Here is a 26,065-nt window from a genome sequence, read left to right as displayed (position 1 = left end):
GGAAATGTGCAGGTCATAGTGGATGGCTTTGCTGCAATGGGATTCTCTAACTGTGGTGGGGCGATAGATGGAACCCATATCCCTATCTTGGCACTGGAGCACCAAGTACATAAACTGCAAGGGATACTTTTCAATGGTGCTGCAAGCACTGGTGGATCACAAGGGACGTTTCACCGACATCAACGTGGGATGGCCAGGAAAGGTACATGAAGCTCGCATCTTCAGGAACCCTGATCTGTTTCAAAAGCTGCAGCAAGGGACTTACTTTCCAGACCAGAAAATTACTGTTGGGGATGTTGAAATGCCTATAGTTATCCTTGGGGACCCAGCCTACTCCTGAATGCCATGGCTTATGAAGCCATACACAGGCACCCTGGAGAGTAGTCCGGAGCTGTTCAACTATAGGCTGAGCAAGTGCAGATGGTGGTAGAATATGCATTTGGATGTTTAAAAGCGCGCTGGCGCAGTTTACTGACTCGGTTAGACCTCAGCAAAACCAATATTCCCATTGTTATTACTGCTTGCTGTGTGCTCCACAATATCTGTGAGAGTAAGGGGGAGACATTTATGGCAGGGTGGAAGGTTGAGGCAAATCACCTGGACTCTGATTATGTGCAGTCAGACACCAGGTTAGTCAGAAGAGTACAGGAGGGCATGGTGCGCATCAGAGAAGCTTTGAAAACCAGTTTCATGACTGGCTAGGCTACGGTGTGAAAGTTCTGTTTGTTTCTCCTTGATGGAACACCGCCCCCGGCCCTGGTTTCACTCGACTTTCCTGTAAGCTAAGTACCCTCCCCTCCCCCCTTCAATCACTGCTTGCAGAGGCAATAAAATCATTGTTGCTTCACATTCATGCATTCTTTATTTATTCATCACACAAATAGTGGGATAACTGCCAAGGTAGCCCGGGAGGGGTGGTGGAGGAGGGAAGGACAAGGCCACACAGCACTTTAAAACTTATTGAATGCCAGCCTTCTGTTGCTTGAGCAGTCCTCTGGGGTGGAGTGGCTGGGGAGCTGGAGGCCCCCGCACCGCATTCTTGGGTGGCTGGGTGAGGAGGCTAGGGAGGCTAGGAACCTGGGGAGGAGGGAAGTTGGTTACACAGGGGCTGTAGCAGCGGTCTGTTCTCCTGCTGTCTTTCCTGCAGCTCAACCATACGCTGGAGCATACGAGTTTGATCCTCCAGCAGCCTGAGCATTGACTCCTGCCTTCTTTCAGCAAGCTGACGCCACCTACCATCTTCAGCCTGCCACCTCTCCTTGCAGTCGTATTGTGTTTTCCTGAACTCTGAGATTGTCTGCCTCCACTTATTTTGCTGTGCTCTGTCAGTGTGGGAGGACAGCATGAGGTCAGAGAACATTTCATCACAAGTGCTTTTTTTTCTCCTTCTAATCTTCGTTAGTCTCTGGGAAGGAGAAACATATCCAGCTGGTGGAGGAAAAAAAAAGGGAGAGCGGTAGTTAAAAAGACACATTTTATAGAACACATATATAAAACAATGGGTACACTCTTTCATGGTAAACCTTGCTGTTAACATTATGTAGCACATGTGCTTTCATTACAAGGTTGCATTTTGCCTCTTATTGAGGGTATGCCAGTTTGGTGTGAAAGATCACTCACGCAGGGCCGGGCAGCAGAATTTGGCTTGAAGGCAGCCACGGTAAGCCACAGTCTTTTGGCTTCGTTAACCTTCATAACATGTGGGAATGGCTTCAAACAGCAGCGCCCTCATTTCCCATTCAAAGTAGCTGTTGGGTTGCCCATTAAAAATTGGTTGGCAATTTAAAAGAAGGGGTTGGGGTTTCCGGGTTCACGTGCAGCAGAAACCCAACTAGCCTCCCCACCCCACACACACCCAATTCTCTGGGATGATGGCTTCACCCCTCCCCCCACTACGTGCCCAACAGAGGGGAAGATTTCTGTGCAGCCACAGGCAAACAGCCCAGCAGGAATGGGCACCTCTGGATGTCTGCTTACTAAAACCACTCTATTTCAACCAGGTGACCATGAATGTGGGTATCCTGAGGGTAACACAGAGAGATAAATAATGGATGTTGTTTGAATGCCAGCAAACACGGGGATCATACGCTGCAATGCTTTGTTCCACAATGATTCCCGACTACGTGCTACTGGCCTGGCGTGGTAAAGTGTCCTACCGTGGAGGATGGAATAAGGCTGCCCTCGCCAGAAACCTTTTGCAAAGGCTTTGGGAGTACATCCAGGAGACCTTTATGGAGATATCCCTGAAGGATTTCAGCTCCATCCCCAGACGCATTAACAGACTTTTCCAGTAGCCGTATTGGCCGCAAATGCCTGGGCAAATTAATCATTAAACACACTTGCTTTTAAATGATGTAATATTTACAAAGGTACACTCACCAGAGGTCCCTTCTCCGTCTTCAGGGTCCAGGAGCCCGCCTTGGGTGGGTTCGGGGGATACTGGCTCCAGGTCCAGGGTGAGAAACAGATCCTGGCTGTTGGGGAAACCGGTTTCTCCGCTTCCTTGCTGTGAGCTATCTACAACCTCCTCCCCATCATCATCTTCCTCGTCCCCAAAACCCGCTTCCATGTTGCCTGCCAATCCTTGGATGGAATCAAAGCACAGGGTTGGGGTAGTGGTGGCTGCACCCCCTAGAATGGCACGAAGCTCATCATAGAAGCGGCATGCCTGGGGCTCTGAACCGGAACGGTCGTTTGCCTCTCTGGTTTTTTGGTAGGCTTGCCTGAGCTCCTCAGTTTTCACGCGGCACTGCTGCTGGTCCCTGTTATAGCCTCTGTCCTTCATGCCATTGGAGATTTTTTCAAATATTTTGGCATTTCGTCTTTTCAAACGAAGTTCTGCCAGCATGGATTCATCTCCCCATACAGCGATCAGATCCTGTACCTCCCGTTCGGTCCATGCTGGAGCTCTTAGGCGATTCTGAGACTCCATGGTCTCCTGTGATGATGAGCTCTGCATGGTGACCTGTGCAGGTGAGCTCGCCTCACTGGCCAAACAGGAAATGAAATTCAAAAGTTTGTGTGCCTTTTCCTGTATACCTGGCCAGTGCATCTAAGTTGAGAGCTCTGTCCAGAGCGGTCACAACTGAGCACTCACGGATAGCTCCCAGAGGCCAATACCGTCGAATTGTGTCCACAGTATCCCAAATTCAATCCAGCAAGACCGATTTCAGCGCTAATTCCCTCGTCGGGGGTGGAGTAAAGAAATCGATTTTAAGAGCCCTTTAAGTTGAAAAAAAAGGACTTCATCATCTGGATGGGTGCAGGGTTAATTCGAGATAACGCTGCTAAATTTGACCTAAACTCCTAGTGTAGACCAGGCCTCAGTTTTGCCAAGATGAGAAGGAGGGATTTCTCTTGGCAGCTTCAACGGTTTTGCCCACTGAGAAGATGCTTTCCACCCATCTCTGGTCATACTTCAAATAAACATGTGACACACAAGTCCGACGGTAAGAGATTGAACTTTATTTCCGGGCCCAAGTCACTTGACCCTAAATACGCCTGTCTTCTGGGAGGAGGTCTCATGTCCATGGCTCTGCATCTGGCACTTGGAAATTATTTTGAAACAAATTAAAATGGTGCAGGACAGAGACATAGGGATACAACATGGCGATAGTACCCTGAAATGAGCCTTTGGCGGATTATGAAAGCAATTAATATTTTATAATGCATCCTACATTACGTTTTAAGAATAGATTCCTCAATGTGTGGCCAGCAAGGGTTACTATGCTCTCCACAAACTGCAGTCTGAAGGTAATGAAGAAAGGCATGCTGGTATTGTAGACTTAGCAAATGGGAACTTCAGAGCACCCAGCTGCCTGATAAAAGAGAGTGTGCATTTTGGTTTTGCCCTACAGTTTATAGGAGGCAGATGTAATCACTTCTTGAATACGAAGCTCCAGGTTTATTTTTGGATCTATAATTGCCCCTTTAGATGTCTTACTCTGGCAGCAAAGTATAACTGCACAGTGTATTTTCTTTTTTATCTCCAATGCGAAATATTTGTCAAACACAACTCCAGGAGCATCAGTAATTTGGAGTCTTTTCAGAATTTGCTTTTGAACAATGTGAAAATATCCATATTATCACATTTGAGGTATACTGAGGATGGCACAGAAGACTGAGGAGGCTGCTAGCCAAGCAAGAGAAATCAGGATTCCAGCAGGTTTGCCCTCCACTGGCCAGAGCCTAGAAGCAGGATTCCACATTACTGCTGACTAATATTGAAGATTCTCCTTTAGGTCAAAAAGGTATGCAGGATTTTTTTTAATCAGAGGGTCCAGTTTTTAAGCCCTACAAGGAGTGGATCCTTCACAATGTTTGTTGTCAAGATCACAGTGAAAACAAATAATGCAATATGAGAGAATCGGAGCAGTAACGTGTATAACCAAAACAGCATTGGGGCCAGATGCAAGTCTTAGGGAAGCACCAGCTTTATTTACATTCTGACAAGCAGTCTCCAGCCAGCAAAACTCCATATGAAAAGAACACAGCAGTATTGTGCCAGACAAGCTGATCAGTTCCTCTGAAGGCTAACCTGAGTTGCATCATCTGCTGAATAAGTTGTGAATGGGGGATCCAACAGTAAGAGACCTGTAAATGGACTGCAATCAGAAATCAATGATTTTCTAATGTTCAGTAGGACATTCTCTATATTATAGTTAGTGATGACAGACTAAGGAGGATACCTTCAGGAGAGGCAGTATGGTCTAGTGGATAAGTCACTGAACTGAGAGGCAAGAGATCTGAATTCAGTTCCCTGATCTGCCATAGACGTCCTTTGTGACCTTGGGCAAGTCACTAGGTCTCTAAGTCTCTCTGCCTCAGTTCTCCATCTGTAAAATAGGGATGATAATGCTACCTTTTCCTCCTACCCTTACAGTCTTGTCTGTTTAGACTTCAAGCTCTTTGGGGTAGTTAATGACTTTCACTGTGGCCTTGTCTACACTAGGATTTAAAGGTTTGTTGTTACAATGTTAGCTAACGTGTTTGAAAAATTGCAGTGTAGACAAGGCAGTGCATACTGTAATGTATGCTAAGATGGTCAAGTTAAAGTCTAGGCTACCCTATCCCCAGCTAACCCCATCAGCTTAGCACATGTTAAAGGCTGCTTGCCTTGTCTACTCAAGACTTTGCAGTTATGTTAGTTAGAAAGTATTAGTCTAGTAAAGGTCTCTGTGTGTGTGTGTATACCTGTGTGTGCGTGCACTGTCTAGCAGTGGAGCCCTGCTTTTGGTCAGGGCCTCTAGCCATTACTGTAATACAAATAATCAATCAATCTTTAGAACATTGCCTCTTTGGACAAAGTCACCATACCACCATTTTGTGTTCTGGTGTTGTGATATCTTAGCATTGGCACCATCCTATTGCAAATCAGTGTCAAGACATCACAATGTCGGTTCAGCCCCAAAGATGTTTGAAGATGTTTATTTTATACTTTGCCAGCCAAACTTGCAGGATGTGGAATGTTCGTGGGGACATCAGGACTGTCTGTGACAAAGCGGTGTTTAAAACTAAGCCGATCTCTACCAGAAATTGTTCTTTGCTGTTCTTACTCTAAGTTCCGTGAAGAAAAGCAGTAGAGGCTGGACTGGAATAAATCCGCACAAGAAGCCCTTCAGCAGTGCTTAAAGATACAGACATAAAGATTGGCTTGTACTGTGGGCAACTCTGTTAAAATGGATTTGAAAAAATCTTACTATTTTTAGTACTGTACTAACTTTCCATTAGACATTCAGCGTAGAAAAAGATTTTAGGAGCCAAGTCAATTGTATGAAACAGATCAAAAAGAACATCTCATCTTATTTAATTCAGTGCTGCCTTGGGATTTACTGCTGGTATTTAGGTACCTGTCAGGTGCCCTTCATGATGTTAGCAGAGTTTGTTTTGTTACTTCCCAAATCACATTAGCAGGATATACAAAAAGGCAGCTGTGAATAAAAGAAATCAGGGAAGGTTTTTTTCTGTCTGGCATTTACTTTTGCCTGTTTACAGTGGTAGTGGTTATTAGGGCTGTTCATTCCAGTTCCACAGGATGGCTAATAAACCTGAATTTTGCAGAGTTCAGGTAAAGCAAATATCTATACATGTGTGTGTTTCACGGGCCCTTTTAGCTTATGGGAGATGGTCATGGGGTTGGCATAATGAGAGATCATAAAGACGGACATATTGGGTCAGACCAAAGGTCCATCTAGCCCAGTATCCTGTCTTCTGACAGTGACCAATGCCAGGTGCCCCAGAGGGAATGAACAGAACAGGTAATCATCAAGTGATCCATACCCTGTTGCCCATTCCCAGCTTCTGGCAAACAGAGGCTAGGGACACCATCCCTGCCCATCCTGGCTAATAGCCACTGATGGACCTATCCTCCATGAACTTTAGTCCTTTTTTAACCTGTTATAGTCTTGGCCTTCACAACATCCTCTAGCAAGGAGTTCCACAGGTTGACTGTGCATTGTGTAAAAAAATACTTCCTTTTGTTTGTTTTAAACCTGCTGCCTATTAATTTCATTTGGTGACCCCTAGTTCTTGTGTTATGAGAAGGAGTAAATAACAGTTCCTCATTTACTTTCTCCACACCAGTCATGATTTTGTAGACCTCTATCACATCCCCCCCTTAGTTGTCTCTTTTCCAAGCTGAAAAGTTCCAGTTTTACTAATCTCTCCTCATATGGCAGCCGTTCCATCCCCTAATCATTTCTGTTGCCCTTTTCTGAACCTTTTCCAATTCCAATATATCTTTTTTGAGATGGGGCGACCACATCTGCATGCAGTATTCAAGGTGTGGGTGTACCAGGGATTTATATAGAGGCAATATGATATTTTCTGTCTTATTATCTATCCCTTTCTTAAGGATTCCCAACATTCTGTTAGTTTTTTTGACTGCTGCTGCACAATCATAGAATATCAGGGTTGGAAGGGACCTCAGGAGGTCATCTAGTCCAACCCCCTGCTCAAAGCAGGACCAATCCCCAATTTTTGTCCCAGATCCCTAAATGTCCCCCTCAAGGATTGAACTCACAACTCTGGGTTTAGCAGGTCAATGCTCAAACTACTAAGCTATCCCTCTCCCCCAAACATTGAGTGGATGTTTTCAGAGAACTATCCACAATGGCTCCAAGATCTCTTTCTTGAGTGGTAACAGCTAATTTAGACCCCATCATTTTATATGTATAGTTGGGATTATGTTTTCCAGTGTGCATTACTTTGCATATATCAACATTGAATTTCATCTGCCATTTTGTTGCCCAGACACCCAGTTTTGTGAGATCCTTTTGTAGCTCTTCGCAGTATGCTTGGGACTTAACTATCTTGAGTAGTTTTGTATCATCTGCAAATTTTGCCACCTCACAGTTTACCTCTTTTTCCAGATCATTTATGAATATGTTGAATAGGACTGGTCCCAGAACAGACCCCTGGGGGACACCACTATTTACTTCTCTCCATTCTGAAAACTGACCCTTTATTCCTACCCTTTGTTTCCTATCTTTTAACCAGCTGCCAATCCATTAGAGGAACCTTCCCTCTTATGTCATGACAGGTCACTATGCTTAAGGGCCTTAGGTGAGGGACCTTGTCAAAGGCTTTCTGAAAATCTATGTACACTGTACCCACTGGATCCCCGTTGTCCACATGCTTGTTGACCCCCTCAAAGAATTGGTGAGGCATGATTTCCCTTTACAAAAACCATGTTGATTCTTCCCCCAAAATTATGTTCTTCTATGTATCTGACAGTTTTATTCCTTACTATTGTTTCAACCAATTTGCCCGGTACTGAAGTCAGGCTTACTGGCCTGTAATTGCTGGGATCACCTCTGAATCCCTTTTTAAAAATTGGTGTCATGTTAGCTATCCCCCAGTCATTTGGTACAGAAGCTGATTTAAATGATAGGTTACAAACTACAGTTAGTAGTTCTGCAATTTCACATTTGAGTTCTTTCAAAACTCTTGAGTGAGTACCATCTGGTCCTGGTGACTTATTACTGTATATCTGGAGTGAAATTTTTAAGTGACTAAGTCCCATTTTCAATAAGTCCCATTGACTTTCAATAAGAGTTAGGCTCCTAAACCACTTTAGGCTATGGGACTTGACTCCTAAGTCACTTAGGCACTTTTGAAAATTTTACCCCCATCTTATCATAGCTCTACCATTTAGGAACCGAAATGCTTGGAGAAGACTACATCTAGCATTAGTCTAGCTCTATAAATGCCCCCTACCCCTGGACTTAAAAAAAGATTGCCATGGAAAAAATTGAAGGATATCCCTCCACACAAAGCCCAATACAAAAAAATCACACCTACTTGCACAAGAAATAACAGAACTCATGCATACTCCTGCTGGTTACTCATGGATGAGAAAGCCACATCCATCTCTCACGTTCTGATCAGGGCATGCAACTCAACAGCCAAAAAATAAATGATTCTTACAACCTGTCTTTGTTCAAACATGTGGCCCATCCCTCTCTCTCTTTTGCTCTTTACAACCTTCACTTTTTTATATATTGCAATCAAACAAACTGGTCCGTTTTCCAGGAGTTTCCAAGTAATTAAACCCAATTAAAACCATTAAATTCTTTCTTTTAGTGACAACTTCATTATTAACAGCTAACGGCAAGGAGGAGATTTAACTTGGAAAGTCCTTGATTGTGTACTAATCCATCTCTCACCTCTGGCTGACACCTCCATCAGATAAACCCCACAGAATAGGAGACTGATGAATACTCTTAATTAATACTTTCTTCCTTGTAGAAAAGTAATTATTTGTTCACAGCATAAACAGGTATTTGGCAGGAGGTTAAAGTCTGATTGGTTTTAAATACTAGGGTTTGTTTTTTTTATTTAAGGAAAAAAATCTGAATTCAAGGTGTGGGCTCAGAATTACATTGTCCTAACATCCAGAATGTCAGGTTAATTGGCACATATCTAAACAGAGACAAACTCAGACAACAAGCTGCCTCAATGTGTTATCCTGGATGTGTTATCAAAGCAGCCAGCTCTGCCCCTTTGCTAATGGCATGCAAGTTGGAACAATTTACCTGCAAGACAGAAGCTTGGAACTAGAGTGTTTTGGAACCAGAAACCGAGGAGAAAATGACTTACACTTGAGAGATTGCCAGAGATAAAACTGCCTACTCACTTCCTTTTACAATATCACCAAGAGCTATAAAGTAGAAGGTAACTGGATCTGATGGGCCAGCCAACTGGAGGGGTAGTAGCTGCAGATGTAACAAATACATGAATTTTTTAAAGCATACTTTAGGGCAAGGTCGATGAGGTAATATCTTTTATTGGACCAACTTTTATTGGTGAGAGAGGCAAGCTTTTGAGCTTACACAGAGCACTTCTTCAGATCTGGGAAAGATACTCAGTGTCACAGTTAAATACAAGGTGGAACAGATTGTTTAGCATAAGTAGTTAACACATATTCAGGGGAGCATTCAAGGTGAAATGGCCCATTAACACCTCTCCAGTCATAGGAGGTTTCAGAGTAGCAGCCGTGTTAGTCTGTATTCGCAAAAAGAAAAGGAGTACTTGTGGCACCTTAGAGACTAACAAATTTATTTGAGCATAAGCTTTTGTGAGCTACAGCTCACTTCATCGGATGCAGGAGGGATGCAGGAGGGAAAAGCAAAAAAAAAAAAAAGATGGGGAGATAGTTTAAGTAAGTTACAGATTGTAGTAAACCGTAAATCCACTGTGTCCATTCATTCCACGATTTTTAGTGTCTAGCAAAATTATAGGAATTTAACCACCCGGGCTCATCTTTTGAAGGTGTTGTGCAGTTTTCCTTTGAAGATGAGGGCTGAGAGGTCAGATTTAGAGTCATCGCTTTGTGAAAAGCGTTCACCCATAGGTGATATAGTGTTTTTTGTCTTTTATCATTTTCCTGTGTAAATTCATTCAAGAACCTAGTGATTGTCCAGTTACACCCACATAGTTGTTATTGGGGCATTCAGTGCACTGGATGAGGTACACCGCACGTTGAGATAGGGCATGTGTGGGTCCCCTGGGTCTTGAAAGGCGAGTTGTGGTGGGGTGTGTTGATCATCGTAGCTGTGGAGCTATGTCTTCAGGTTTTGCATCTGTTGTTCTGGCTGGGTCTGGTGTTGCTTTGAGGTGATGTGTCCTGGTCTGCGGGTAGCTTCAAACAATCCCCCAACTTCTATAGCTGCATTAGCTGATCAGTGTTGTTTTATATTCAAGTATTCCACTAGTCTTAATAATAATTCATTGCTAGAAACTTAACTGTATATCTAATAAAGTCTGTTGTTAATATAACATATATACAGGTCAATTTATCAGTCTAACCTAAAACCAACTGCCTCCTCAGATTATCAGCTTCCACTCCCTGAAGAGTCTGTTCATTCTCTTAAAGTCACAATAACACCACAATCACTAGGTGAGATCAAGAAGAAACTTCATTCTGATGGACTGAGCATTTTTTGCCTTCCTCTGAAGCTGTGCTAGCCCTGGAACTGGATAGATCATTGGTCTCCTCCAGTATGGCTGCTCTTATAGCAAGAGAACAAAACATCATTTCCCCAGAGCAATGGAGCCAGATCCTCGGAGGGTCGGGGTGCCTTTAGTCCAATAGGAATAGCGGATGCAAGGCATCTCACAGCATCAGGCACCTGACTTGAACTGTGCAAAAGCATGTAATCCTGAAGCCCTCCTTGGCTAGAAATAACAGCGATGGCTGAGCACATCACAAGGAGACAGTTTTAATATCACTCAGCAGTTCAAATACTACCAGTCCAAATTGTTGTAAAAAAAAGTTGTGTCTTTCCATTTTTGGGAGCCCACCTTGCTCATAGAGAAGGAGTTGGAGATTTTCCTGCCCATTGAGAAATACACTGAAGCAGAGTGTTTGACAGTGGGAGTGTGTAATTAACCTCCCTATTCTTTACAAGCTAAGCGCTCAGGTGTGCCCAGCCCATGCAGGAGAGGAAGATGAGGTAAGAGTGCAAAGGTCTTCCCTCCTGCATTAGCTGGGCACAGTTTCAGTCCTTGTATTGTACTCCCCAGTGCACAAGAGACTGTTCCAAGACTTGGAAAAGAATCCCACTTTAGAGGAAGTGTCCATACAGACCTATGCATTAGTGCCAAATTATTTCCCCAAATGACTTCCCCATTTTTCTGTTTTTATTTTCATTCCATCACACTCTCTATCTCAAAGGAAAGATCTTTTCTCCTCTGCAGTTGAATCTACATATTGTTTTGGTTTAAGAGAAAGTGAACTTCATACACTGCTCTGAACAAACATTCCCCACTCCACTTTGGCTATTGATACCAGTAAAGCTGCAAACAGACCCAAAGAAAAGAACCAAATGAAAGATACTGAACAAGATATGCTAAAAGAGGTGTAAAAGGCAGTGGCCCTTGGTGTATAGAAGAAATAAATTGCTTCATTTAAACAAAAAATTGATTCCTTCCTAGCAACGTCTTTCTTCCAAAACAGCTCCCTTGATGTAACTTTGAGGGATTGTGCGTCTTGAACCCAGGCCTTTTGAAAATGGGGGGGCCTGGCCTGTCCATTTCTCAGGACAGGCCCTGGTCCCCTACCCCTCCTCTTCCATCTGAGCACCCCACCCCCGACCAGGTTGGAAGCTGGAGCCAGGCTGAGATAAGAACTGGCTGGGGGGCCCGGACAGCTTTGTGGAGCCCCAGACCCTCCATCTGACCTAGGTGGGGGTCTCAAGAGCAGCTCCTAGTCCATGTCCCCATCCCTCAGGGCAGGCGGAGGGTCCAGGGTTCCCCACAGCAGCCCAGGCCCCCCGGGCTGCTCTTACCTCAGCCCGGGGTCTGCTGCTCTTCAGCCCCTGAGGCTCTGCCCCATTCAGGCCAGAAGATGGCGTTTGGCCAAGGTAAGAGCTACCCGGGGAACCCAGGCAGCTGTGGCGAGCCCCGAATTCTCCACCTACCATGGGGGGCCCTAGAGGATGGGGACATGGGCCGGGGGCTGCTCTCGGGCCCCCCACTCAGGGCAGGTGGAAGGTCCAGGGCTCCCCACAGCTGCCTGGGCAGCTGTTTCCCTGGCCAGGCTCCAGCTTCTGACCTGGGGGTGGGGCCTCAGAGGGAAGAGGAGGGGCAGGGCCATGGCGGGATCAGGGCCTCATGGGCCCCCCACTTTCATGAAGGATCCGGCGCCCCTGCCCCAGATGCAGCCATCACCTAGCAGCTTGTTGGTACCAGCATGGAATGTGGGCTGATGGATTGTAGTTCAAAGTGGAAGCACTACCCATGAAGCTCCTGATTGGAAGAGACATCCGGCCTCTTCAATTGGCTCAGACTTGCTATTTAAGCCAGAAGGAGGCGGAAGAAGTTATCTGAGGACCTAGATGAATTCCTGCCTAGCTGCTATGTTGGACCTTGTCTGACTCCTATCTTCCTGCCCTATTTCTGGTTCCTGCCTTGTACCAGATCCCTGGTTCTACACCTCCACTCCTGGCTGCTGACTCCAGATCTGACCCTTAACTTGACTCCTGACTCTGTCTCCGACCCCTGCCTCTGGTTCCAGGCACCTGTCTCCTGCTCTGACCACTAGGCATGACCACGAGATACGACTGCCTATGTGCTAATCTATGACAGTAACTTCATTTGTATAATAAAATTCAGTTTGGTGTTATTCATGTAGAGCTTTTATGATAGCCAAAACACATGCACAAAATATTAAGTAAAGCCTCCCAAGTACCAGTGTGCTTAAGAGAATTAACGTGCTCTAACTTGTGTCACTATGTGATGGCGCCATGTACGCTGATGATTTGCTCTGATTTCAACCATTGGTGGTACTAACATAGGTAGGTGCATTGATGTGAACTCCTAGAGTAGGCAGGCAATGCCCTTTTTAAGATACGTTTTGCAACAGTGCGTCTTACCCCAGTTTCAAGCAGAGGTAAAGTTGCACTGGGGCAGATCACAACTTATATCAGGTGTGATGTCCCAGTCCTCAAACCCAGGCTTGGGAGTTCTCAGAGAGCCACTGCATCTTGGCCACCACCTGATGTCTGCTGAAACCTGGTGCGCCAATGAGCTAGCAGAACTACAGCCTCAGCCAAGGTAGCCACAGGAGGCTAGACTGGAGGATCGCCTGGCTTCACCAATTGGTCCAGCCATGCTATTTAAGACAGAGGGAGGCATAGGAAATTGTCTGAGCAACTTGGTGATTGCTTGTTGCTGCTGTGTTGGACCCTACTGGTGCCTGCATTCAATCTTGTTCCTGATTCCTATTCTGCTCCTTACCCCTGCTCTTGCTCCCATTTCCCACTGTGCTGCTGCTCCATGCCTGATCCTTTCTTCTCCTCCGGTTCCTGCCTTTATGCCTCACTTCTGACAAATCAGTCCTGGCTCTGACTTCTGACTCTGGCTTGTCTCTTGGTATCTAATCCCAGTTCTGACCCTCAGCTTTGATTCCTGGTTCTGACTTTGGCAATCAGCAGTTGGTTCTGGTGTTAATGCTCAATTCTGTTCCCTGGATGCCTGCTGCACGCATGAGACCTGACTCCTGCTCTGACCACTAGGTCAGACCACCTATATCCTGGTCACTAACAGCAAGTTTGCTAGTGTCTGTTAGGATTTCACCTGGTGGCAGCTACTCCAATAGCTGAAATCACCAGCATAAACCTGGCTCTTACTCTGACCCTTGATCCCCATATATAAATATTGTCAGAGAAAAATTGTTGCACTTACATGAAATAAACAAATACTTCAAAATGTAAGATGTTGCAGGTGAGTGACTTTAGACTTCTGATGACAACGTTTTGGATCAGCAGTGTTCAAGGAGAAGCTTTTGATTTTTTACTTTCCACCCAATAGGAGAAAGTGCCGTTCTCTCTTGGGCAGTGGTAAGCATGTTCAAGCATGAGTGACAGAGCTTTTCTCTAGTTTAGTGCAGTCCCTATAAGTCATCCAGAAAGCTGAAACCACAGCCATTGTCCTTTAATTAAAGAGCAACACCAAGAATACGTAATAATTAGTTTACTGTGTAATACACCATCTGTGTCAACAGCATCTGCCACAAAGGTTGATTGAAACATAGCCTCCAAACATTGTGCTCCTCCAAACTAATTCATTACTGACCTCACCATGCAATAACATGACTCCACAGAAATCTGCAGAAAATTAGGGCAAAGTCCACATATAAATCTGTACTGTCATAGCAGGACTTGTGTCATAAATATAAAGGGAAGGATAAACACCTTTAAAATCCCTCCTGGCCAGAGGAAAAACCCTTTCACCTGTAAAGGGTTAAGAAGCTAGGATAACCTCGCTGGCACCTGACCACAATGACCAATGAGGAGACAAGATACTCTCAGAGCTGGAGGGGACGAGAAACAAAGGGTCTGGGTCTGTCTGTGTGATGCTTTTGCCAGGGACAGAACAGGAAAGGAGTCTTAGAGCTTAGTAAGTAATCTAGCCAGATATGCATTAGATTCTGTTTATTTAAATGGCTGAGAAAATAAGCTGTGCTGAATGGAATGGATATTCCTGTCTTTGTGTCTTTTTGTAACTTAAGGTTTTGCCTAGAGGGATTCTCTATGTTTTGAATCTAATTACCCTGTAAGGTATTTACCATCCTGATTTTACAGAGGTGATTCTTTTTACCTTTTCTTCTATTAAAATTCTTCTTTTAAGAAACTGATTGTTTTTTCACGGTTCTTAAGATCCAAGGGTTTGGGTCTGTGGTCACCTATGCAAATTGGTGAGGATTTTTATCAAGCCTTCCCCAGGAAGGGGGTGTAAGGTTTTGGTGAGGTTTTTGGGGGGAAAGACATTTCCAAAGGAACTTTTTCCCAATAATAAATACCGTTTGGACGTTCGGTGGTGGCAGCAAAAGTCCAAGGGCAAAAGGTAAAATAGTTTGTACCTTGGGGAAGTTTTAACCTAAGCTGGTAAAAGTAAGCTTAGGAGGTTTTCATGCAGGTCCCCACATCTGTACCCTAGAGTTCAGAGTGGGGAAGGAACCTTGACATGGTGGCAGAGGTGGGATTAACTTAAAATCATTTTGAGATCAATTTGAGATTTTTTGAACCAGAAGCACAGATTTGAAAAGGAATTTCTTTTCCCTTTGGGCTGCTGAAAAGCAGGGTTTTGGCTGAAAGCAGTTACTTTTTTTTCTGCTTTGGGGCCAGAGCAGAGACAAAAGGGAATTTTCTTTTGTGAGCTGGAGTTTTCTCTATCTATAGGCAGGGTAGTTAACCACCTGCAGGGAAATTCACAAGTCTTCACAGTCCTGAAGTTGTTTTTACCTAAGAGTAACTAGGGTGATTTTTCTGCCTATTTGCTGGAGACAAAGGTGTTAGAGGTTTGGGGGGGTTTTTTTGGATTTTTGTTATTGTTGTTGGTTTTTGGGTTTTTTTGTTTTTTGATTTTTCTGTAGGCTGACAATCACTATCGGAGAATATAGGTATCATATTACAGCATAGCAAAATTTTACAGGTTTCAGAGTAGCAGCCGTGTTAGTCTGTATTCGCAAAAAGAAAAGGAGTACTTGTGGCACCTTAGAGAGGGAAAGCATCCGATGAAGTGAGTTGTAGCTCACGAAAGCTTATGCTCAAATAAATTTGTTAGTCTCTAAAGTGCCACAAGTACTCCTTTTCTTTTTGCAAAATTTTACAAGCCAAATTTTTTTTTTGTTTGTTTTATTTCTAACTCTCGGGTGTAATGTTAGTTAAAAACAGAGAGGTAAAGATGACAGAAACCAAGACACATCACAAATTGGAGTTAGCCAGACTGGAGATAGCGAAAGAGGCAGAAAAAGCCCTAGAAGCTTCCCACAGGAGAGAAATGGAGGCAAAGGACAAAGAAATGGAGGCAACGAAAGTGGCAGAACAACACCAAGAGGCTGCTCACAGGAGAGCAATGGAGGCAAGGGCCAAAGAACTGGAGGAGAAGGAAAAAGAGAGGAAGCATGCACTGGAGATGGAAAAGGCAGAGGCTCAGCAGAATATACCAACAAACCCTAGCAATCCTTCTCCAGGTACCACTTCCCATCCCAGAAAGTTCCCCACCTACAAGGCAGGTGATGATACCGAGGCCTTCTTAGAAAACTTTGAAAGGATCTGCCTTTGGTACAGCATCTCTACAGACCAATACATGGTAGAGCTGAGGCGCAGCTCAGTGGACCCTTAGCTGAGATGGCGGCTGAAATGCCTAAGGAACACATGAACCAGTACGAACTGTTTAAAACCAAGGCAAGAGTCAGAATGGGGCTAACACCTGAGCATTCCCGTCAGTGATTCAGAGCTCTAAGGTGGAAACCAGACATGTAATTTACCCAACATGCCTACCACATTGTGAAACATTGGGATGCCTGGATATCAGGATCAAGTGTTAAATCTCCAGAAGATTTGCCCTTCCTAATGCAAATGGAGCATTTCTTAGAGGGTGTTCCTGAGGAAATAGAAAGATACATCCTAGATGAGAAGCCCATAACTGTAATCGAGGCAGGGGAGATTGGAGCCAGATGGGTCGAGGTGGCAGAAAAGAAAAAAACTGGTCGCAGCTGGAGCGGATACCAGAAGGGACAACCTCAGACCACCCCCTCTACTACTGGGGGCCGCCCAAGGCCCCAACTACCCCTCAAGGAACCCTCCAGACACCTTATCGTCCTGCCACACCGTTCTCCAGCATCCCACCTCGCCCCAGTGACCCGTCAGCTGGATGATTTTTAAATGTAATGAGCTGGCCATGTAAAGGCCAACTGCCCCAAGAACCCCAACAGATTACAGTTTATTGCATTGGAATCACACCAGAGATCCTCAGGCCCAGATACCTCCCAAATACCCTGGGCGCAGAGGGAAACTGTGAGTGTGGGCGGGAAGAAGGTCACCACGTGGAGGGACACCGGAGCACAAGTGTCAGCTATCCATGCTTCCTTAGTGGACCCCAATTTAATCAACCCAGAGATCCAAGTGATGATTCAACCCTTCAAGTCAAACTCTTTCTATTTACCTACAGCCAAGTTGCCTGTCCAGTACAAGGGCTGGTCAGGAACGTGGACTTTTGCAGTCTATGATGATTATCCCATCCCCATGCTGTTGGGGGAAGACTTGGCCAATCATGTGAAGTGAGCCAAGAGAGTGGGAATGGTCACCCACAGCCAGGCTAAACAAGCCGTCACGCCTAGCTCTGTTCCAGAAACTTCTACCAGGACCCGGTCAGAGGTGATGGACCCGGACACCAGGCCAATGTCTGCAACAGCAGTAGTGGATCCAATCCTAGAGACCCAGACAGAGCCGGAACCGGAACCGGTGGAACAACTAGCACCAGACCCATTGCCAGCACTGAATCCAGTACTTACAACCCCCACACCAGAGGGCCCCACCGAACCTGAACCGCCAGCAGACGATAACCCTACACAAGAGACTCAGCTGGAGCCTGAACCCCAACATAGTGCACCAACGGAGAGTGGTTCACAGTCAATGGAAACAGCCCCATCCCCTACATCATTTCCAGAGGGACCAAGCATAGGTCCACAATCCAGTGAGGAACTGATGTCTCCAGCATCAAGGGAACAGTTCCAGACCGGACAGGAAGTAGATGAAAGCCTCCAGAGAGCTTGGATGGTTGCACGGAGCAACCCACTGCCTCTCAGCTCTTCTAATCGATCCAGGTTTGTTGTAGAAAGAGGACTTTTATACAAGGAGATGAAGTGAGCTGTAGCTCACGAAAGCTTATGCTCTAATAAATTTGTTAGTCTCTAAGGTGCCACAAGTACTCCTTTTCTTTTTACCAGGAAGACTGGCATCCTCAGAGACAGTTGGTAGTTCCAACTAAGTACTGGGTCAAGCTCTTGAGCTTAGCCCACAATCACCCTAGTGGCCATGCTGGGATGAACAGGACCAAAGATGGGTTGGGGAGGTCATTCCACTGGGAGGGAATGGGCAAGGCTGTTTCTACCTATGTCCGGTCTTGTGAGGTATGCCAAAAAGTGGGAAAACCCCAAGACCAGGTCAAAGCCCCTCTCCAGCCACTCCCCATCATTGAAGTTCCATTTCAGCGAGTAGCTGTGGATATTCTGGGTCCTTTTCCGAACAAGACACCCAGAGGAAAGCAGTACATACTGACTTTGATGGATTTTGCCACCAGATGGCCGGAAACAGTAGCTCTAAGCAACACCAGGGCTAAAAGTATGTGCCAGGCACTAGCAGACATTTTTGCCAGGGTAGGTTGGCCCTCCAACATCCTCACAGATGCAGGAACTAATTTCATAGAATCATAGAATATCAGGGTTGGAAGGGACCCCAGAAGGTCATCTAGTCCAACCCCCTGTTCAAAGCAGGACCAAGTCCCAGTTAAATCATCCCAGCCAGGGCTTTGTCAAGCCTGACCTTAAAAACCTCTAAGGAAGGAGATTCTACCACCTCCCTAGGTAACGCATTCCAGTGTTTCACCACCCTCTTAGTGAAAAAGTTTTTCCTAATATCCAATCTAAACCTCCCCCATTGCAACTTGAGACCATTACTCCTCGTTCTGTCATCTGCTACCATTGAGAACAGTCTAGAGCCATCCTCTTTGAAACCCCCTTTCAGGTAGTTGAAAGCAGCTATCAAATCCCCCCTCATTCTTCTCTTCTGCAGACTAAACAATCCCAGCTCCCTCAGCCTCTCCTCATAAGTCATGTGCTCTAGACCCCTAATCATTTTCGTTGCCCTTCGTTGTACTCTTTCCAATTTATCCACATCCTTCCTGTAGTGTGGGGCCCAAAACTGGACACAGTACTCCAGATGAGGCCTCACCAGTGTCGAATAGAGGGGAACGATCACGTCCCTCGATCTGCTCGCTATGCCCCTACTTATACATCCCAAAATGCCATTGGCCTTCTTGGCAACAAGGGCACACTGCTGACTCATATCCAGCTTCTCGTCCACTGTCACCCCTAGGTCCTTTTCCGCAGAACTGCTGCCGAGCCATTCGGTCCCTAGTCTGTAGCGGTGCATTGGATTCTTCCATCATAAGTGCAGGACCCTGCACTTATCCTTATTGAACCTCATTAGATTTCTTTTGGCCCAATCCTCCAATTTGTCTAGGTCCTTCTGTATCCTATCCCTCCCCTCCAGCGTATCTACCACTCCTCCCAGTTTAGTATCATCCGCAAATTTGCTGAGAGTGCAATCCACACCATCCTCCAGATCATTTATGAAGATATTGAACAAAACGGGCCCCAGGACCGACCCCTGGGGCACTCCACTTGACACCGGCTGCCAACTAGACATGGAGCCATTGATCACTACCCGTTGAGCCCGACAATCTAGCCAGCTTTCTACCCACCTTATAGTGCATTCATCCAGCCCATACTTCCTTAACTTGCTGACAAGAATGCTGTGGGAGACCGTGTCAAAAGCTTTGCTAAAGTCAAGAAACAATACATCCACTGCTTTCCCTTCATCCACAGAACCAGTAATCTCATCATAAAAGGCGATTAGATTAGTCAGGCATGACCTTCCCTTGGTGAATCCATGCTGACTGTTCCTGATCACTTTCCTCTCCTCTAAGTGCTTCAGGATTGATTCTTTGAGGACCTGCTCCATGATTTTTCCAGGGACTGAGGTGAGGCTGACTGGCCTGTAGTTCCCAGGATCCTCCTTCTTCCCTTTTTTAAAGATGGGCACTACATTAGCCTTTTTCCAGTCATCCGGGACTTCCCTCGTTCGCCACGAGTTTTCAAAGATAATGGCCAAGGGCTCTGCAATCACAGCCGCCAATTCCTTCAGCACTCTCGGATGCAATTCGTCCGGCCCCATGGACTTGTGCACGTCCAGCTTTTCTAAATAGTCCCTAACCACCTCTATCTCTACAGAGGGCTGGCCATCTCTTCCCCATTTTGTGTTGCCCAGCACAGCAGTCTGGGAGCTGACCTTGTTAGTGAAAACAGAAGCAAAAAAAGCATTGAGTACATTAGCTTTTTCCACATCCTCTGTCACTAGCTTGCCTCCCTCATTCAGTAAGGGGCCCACACTTTCCTTGGCTTTCTTCTTGTTGCCAACATACCTGAAGAAACCCTTCTTGTTACTCTTGACATCTCTTGCTAGCTGCAGCTCCAGGTGCGATTTGGCCCTCCTGATATCTTTCCTACATGCCCGAGCAATATTTTTATACTCTTCCCTGGTCATATGTCCAACCTTCCACTTCTTGTAAGCTTCTTTTTTATGTTTAAGATCCGCTAGGATTTCACCATTAAGCCAAGCTGGTCGCCTGCCATATTTACTATTCTTTCGACTCATCGGGATGGTTTGTCCCTGTAACCTCAACAGGGATTCCTGGCAGGAACTATGGAAAGCTTTTGGGAAGCTCATGGAGTAAATCACTTGGTTGCCACTCCTTACCACCATCAAACAAATGGCATGGTGGAGAAGTTTAATGGAACTTTGGGGGCCATGATACATAAATTCGTAAATGAGCACTCCAATGATTGGGACCTAGTGTTGCAGCAGTTGCTCTTTGCCTACTGAGCTGTACCACATCCTAGTTTAGGGTTTTCACCATTTGAACTTGTATATGGCTGCGAGGTTAAGGGGCCATTACATTGGTGAAGCAGCAATGGGAGGGATTTACACCTTCTCCAAGAACTAACATTCTGGACTTTGTAACCAACCTACAAAACACCCTCCAAACCTCTCTAGCCCTTGCTAAAGAAAACCTACAGGATGCTCAAAAAGAGCAAAAAGCCTGGTATGATAAACATGCCAGAGAGCGTTCCTTCAAAGTAGGGGACCAGGTCATGATCTTAAAGGCGCTCCAGGCCCACAAAATGGAAGCATTGTGGGAAGGGCCCTTCACGATCCAGGAGTGCCTGGGAGCTGTTAATTATTTCATAGCATTCCCCACCTCCAACTGAAAGCCTAAGGTATACCATATTAATTCTCTAAAGCCCTTTTATTCCAGAGAATTAAGGGTTTGTCAGTTTACAGCCCAGGGAGGAGATGATGCTGAGTGGCCTGAAGTGTCTACTACGAAGGGAAAAGTGCTGGAGGCGTGGAAGAGGTGAACCTCTCCATGACCCTTGGGCATATGCAGCAACAGCAGATCCAGGAGCTGTGCACTAGCTATGTGCCGACGTTCTCAGCCACCCCAGGTCTGACTGAACGGGCATACCACTCCGTTGACACAGGTAATGGTCACCCAATTAAAGTCCAACCTTACCAGGTGTCTTCTCAAGCTAAAACTGCTATAGAACAGGAGATCCAGGATATGTTACAGATGGGTGTAATCTGCCCCTCTGGCAGTGCATGGGCATCTCCTGTGGTTCTAGTTCTCAAACCAGATGGGGAGATACGTTTTTGTGTGGACTACCGTAAGCTAAATGCTGTAACTTGCCCAGACAACTATCCAATGCCACGCACAGATGAACTATTAGAGAAAGTGGGACGGGCCCAGTTCATCTCTACCTTGGATTTAACCAAGGGGTACTGGCAGGTACTGCTAGATGAATCCGCCAAGGAAAGGTCAGCCTTCACCACACATGTCAGGCTGTATGAACTTAATGTACTCCCTTTCAGGCTGCGGAATGCACCCGCCACCTTCCAAAGACTTGTAGATGGTCTCCTAGCGGATTAGGAGAATATGCAGTCACCTACCTTGACAATGTGGTCATATTTTTGGAGTCCTGGGCAGAACACCTGGAACATCTACAAAAAGTCTTCGAGCGCATAAGGGAGGTAGGACTAACTGTTAATGCTAAGAAGTGTCAAATAGGCCTAAACAGAGTGACTTACCTTGGACACCAGGTGGGTCAAGGAACTATCAACCCTCTACAGGCCAAAGTGGATGCTATCCAAAAGTGGCTTGTCCCAAGGTCAAAGAAACAGGTTCAGTCCTTCTTAGGCTTAGTCGGTTATTACAGGAGATTTATACTGCAATACAGCCAAATCGCTGCCCCACTGACAGACCTAACCAAAAAGAAACAGCCAAATGCCGTTCAGTGGACCGAAGAGTGTCAGAAGACCTTTAACCAGCATAAAGCGACACTCATGTCTGATCCTGTACTAAGGGCCCCAGACTTTGACAAACCGTTCCTAGTAACCACCGATGCGTCCGAGCATGGTGTGGGAGTAGTTTTAATGCAGGAAGGACTGGATCAAGAATTCCACCCGTAGTGTTTCTCAGCAAGAAGCTGTCTGAGAGGGAAAGCAACTGGTCAGTCACTGAAAAAGAATGTTACGCCATTTTCTACGCTCTGGAAAAGCTACACCGATATGTTTGGGGACGGCGTTTCCACCTGCAAACTGACCATGATGCGCTACGGTGGCTTCATACCGCCACAGGAAATAACAAAAAACTTATTCGGTGGAGTTTAGCTCTCCAAGATTTTGATTTCGACATCCAACACATCTCAGGAGCTTCTAACAAAGTGGCTGATGCACTCTCCCGTGAAATTTTCCCAGAATCAACTGGTTAAAATCGTCGTAGAGATGTGGAAAATATTGTTAGTCTTTATATACTTGATAGTATATTTAAAGGTGCATGTGTCTTATTAACTCTGTTTTTTCCTAGAGCTCCAGGAAGAAATCCCAGCCAGCGTTTCATCCTATCATAAATATGAAGGGAAGGGTAAACACTTTAAAATCCCTCCTGGCCAGAGGAAAAACCCTTTCACCTGTAAAGGGTTAAGAAGCTAGGATAACCTCGCTGGCACCTGACCACAATGACCAATGAGGAGACAAGATACTTTCAAAGCTGGAGGGGGGGAGAAACAAAGGGTCTGGGTCTGTCTCTGTGATGCTTTTGCCGGGAACAGAACAGGAATGGAGTCTTAGAATTTAGTAAGTAATCTAGCTAGATATGCGTTAGATTCTGTTTGTTTAAATGGCTGAGAAAATAAGCTGTGCTGAATGGAATGGATATTCCTGTCTTTGTGTCTTTTTGTAACTTAAGGTTTTGCCTAGAGGGATTCTCTATGTTTTGAATCTAATTACCCTGTAAGGTATTTACCATCCTGATTTTACAGAGGTGATTCTTTTTACCTTTTCTTCTATTAAAATTCTTCTTTTAAGAAACTGATTGTTTTTTCACGGTTCTTAAGATCCAAGGGTTTGGGTCTGTGGTCACCTATGCAAATTGGTGAGGATTTTTATCAAGCCTTCCCCAGGAAGGGGGTGTAAGGTTTTGGTGAGGATTTTGGGGGGAAAGACATTTCCAAAGGAACTCTTTCCCAATAATAAATACCGTTTGGACGTTTGGTGGTGGCAGCAAAAGTCCAAGGGCAAAAGGTAAAATAGTTTGTACCTTGGGGAAGTTTTAACCTAAGCTGGTAAAAGTAAGCTTAGGAGGTTTTCATGCAGGTCCCCACATCTGTACCCTAGAGTTCAGAGTGGGTAAGGGTTGACAACTTGTAACTTCAGTGGGAGAAAACCACACACGTACACTCAAGGCACACAAAGATAAGAGATCCCTGACCTAATAAAGATGATTTACAAATGAAAGCCTGTTGTGGAAGCTCTCCTTTTTCAAGCTTTCTGTTGCTGTTTAACTTGATCAGGCAAAATCCATTTGAACTAGGAGGGTGTTTACCAAATTAACAACAGTATTTTTGTTTGTGTCGTAGAAATATTTATTTAGTGATTAAGAAAATAATTTTCACATGTATAGCACTTAAGACTCTGCTACGTCATGTGTGTTCCTATTATTTCACACTGGGCGTGGAGCAGCAAGTTTATGATTTGGGGCTCCAGGTCTGTGTGTGGGAAGATGTGACATGGAAAATGTCAGAATTGTATTTAATATTGTGGAGAGCAAGGTTGAGGTATAGGTCACAGCAGATTCCTAAGGAGCAATGTGGAGCAATAAATCACAGAAGAGGCTGTGTCAGGTGCTCATTTGTCAGTTTTGAACTAATAAACTAAGTGGTTATCAGGAGTTATACCTTTCCAACAAATGGAGAGCAGGTCCCATACTGTGGGACTGCTTACCTGATGAGAGGAGCTTCATTCCAAGGCTGGTTTTAAATTAATTATACGAAAAATCAGTGATTATCTTATTTCATTTCTTTTTGTTTTGGTAACATTTACTGTTTTCCAAGCGGTAGAGTGGTGTGACCAGGAAGAATTTTTCTCTTATGTATACAGTGCTCTGATTGTACAACGCACTGCATAGGAATAAAATAGACACGATCCCTGTCCTTAGGAGTTCACAATCTAAGAGTTGATATGATGCAATGAATGAAAGCAGCAAACAAAGTTGGGGAACTAGGAGCATGAAGGTTATAATAGTGCCACAGAAGGCACAGTTCTGCTGTAGTTGAACTCAGTGGAGGTTTTGCCACTGGTTTCATTGGTGGCAGGATCAGGGCCTGGGGTATGTATGTTTATGTGGACTTCTTGATGACTCTCTGTGTGTAATTTTCACTGATATAAATTTGTTTTTAAAAGCTGGAGGCATCGTGACCTGTGGCTAGGGAACTTTGAGCCTCTCCTCTGTAAAGCACTTGAGATCTGCAGATGAAATTGCTGTACAAGAGCTTAGCATTACTGTTAGTGGTACTACTGATATTTGAAATTATCAGGAAAAAAAACATCTTAGGGTTGGTCAAACTTGAGGATGCAGTGTCCGAGGCATATTGCTATTTCTAACACACAGCATAACAAGTCTGGTTTACACATGGTGTTTTTATAGTTAGACCAGTACAGACTGTAGTGTGGATGCAGTAATACCAGTAGAAAGATGCTTTCTGTATCGCAGTGGTTCCCAAACTAGGGGCACCGCTTGTTCAGGGAAAGCCCCTGGTGGGCTGGGCCAGTTTGTTTCGGCTGATCATGGCTCCCAGTGGCTGCGGTTCGTTGTTCTCGGCCAATGGGGCCTGTGGGAAGCGGCGCAGGCCGAGGGACGTGCTGGCTGCCCTTCCCGCAGCCTCCATTGGCCTGGAGCAGCAAACTGCAGCCAGTGGGAGCTGTGATCGGCCAAACCTGCGGACGCGGCAGGCAAACAAACTGGCCCAGCCCGCCAGGGGCTTTCCCTGAAGAAGTGGCTCCCCTAGTTTGGGAACCACTGCTGTATAGCAATAACTCTACCCAGAAGCACACTTACACTGATATAACTGTGTCTGCACTAGGGGGTTTAACTATTCTTGGATAGTTAAAGTAGTTCAACTGTTGTGTGTAGATGAGGCCTAAAATAAACACTTAGTCTGTCCACCAGATCCCCTCTGCAGTTGGTGGGAATTTCAAGAATAGAACTAAGGGTATATCTTCACTTCAGAGTTAACCTTGGCTTTTACCATGTTTTAGCCCCCCTTTTCCTTCTTTCTCCCCATCCACGCACACAAACCTTTTACTCAGATTTGGAGGTGCCTTGACCTGGCTGGAAGTGTGAGTTAAAACCCAGGCTACACTTTATCTGAGGCTAGAACCCACCCACTTTGTAGTGAGGATGCAGGTTAAATCATTCAAGTGCAGAAAGTCCTCCAGTGCCCTTCCAACAATTCCCCCAAAGGACAAACAAGTTCTCCTACACAATTGACTGGGAAAGAATCTTAGAGTATCTCAGCAAAGAACCATGGGATATGCCCCCAGACGCACATGAGTAAATGTAGAAACAGTGAGGACATAGTGATGCAGGTATGGCTTTGCTGTGGGGATGCTCATATCCAGGCTAGCCTAACTCAGGTGCCTATCACCCAGGTTAACTGTGCAGTGAAGACATTTTGTTGATTGAATGATGTGAATATGCCATGTAGAGAAAGGAGTCTGACTTTATGGTTAGAGCAGGGGGATTGGAAGTCGAACTCCTGGGTTCTGTTCACTGACTTGTTATTTGACTTTAGATAAGTCACATTTACAAGTAAAATGAGGAACAATACTGACCTCTCTTATGAGCCTGGAAGCTTAAAATGTTTAAAGCTTCCCGTTGTCCTCATCTGAAATGTGCTAAGTGCAGGGTGTTAATGTTCAAAGGGAGCTGCATGCATCACCAGAGGACACAGTTCAACCATATACCAGAATAAAAGTCGAGGGTAGAAACCTATGATAAATATATTTGAGAAGTAAATTACATTAATGGCTGCCTGAGTAGGGCAGGTCCCAAATTCACTCCCAATAGCCAGAAATCAGGGAAAGAGGATGATTAAAATCAC

General features: G+C 45.2%; 1 protein-coding gene across 4 annotated transcripts in view; it reads left to right on the top strand.

Moving 5' to 3' along the window:
* The window catches only part of EYA2 (EYA transcriptional coactivator and phosphatase 2), a 184,459-nt gene that overhangs the window by 120,024 nt on the left and 38,370 nt on the right, over positions 1-26,065 (top strand). The gene's annotated exons all lie outside the window — the stretch shown is intronic.

This window comes from Dermochelys coriacea, chromosome 13 (genome assembly GCF_009764565.3).
Source record: "Dermochelys coriacea isolate rDerCor1 chromosome 13, rDerCor1.pri.v4, whole genome shotgun sequence".
Taxonomy (NCBI): Eukaryota; Metazoa; Chordata; order Testudines; family Dermochelyidae; genus Dermochelys; species Dermochelys coriacea.
The sequence above is the reverse complement of the archived record's forward strand: the minus strand, read 5'-3'. Positions and strand labels throughout refer to the sequence as shown.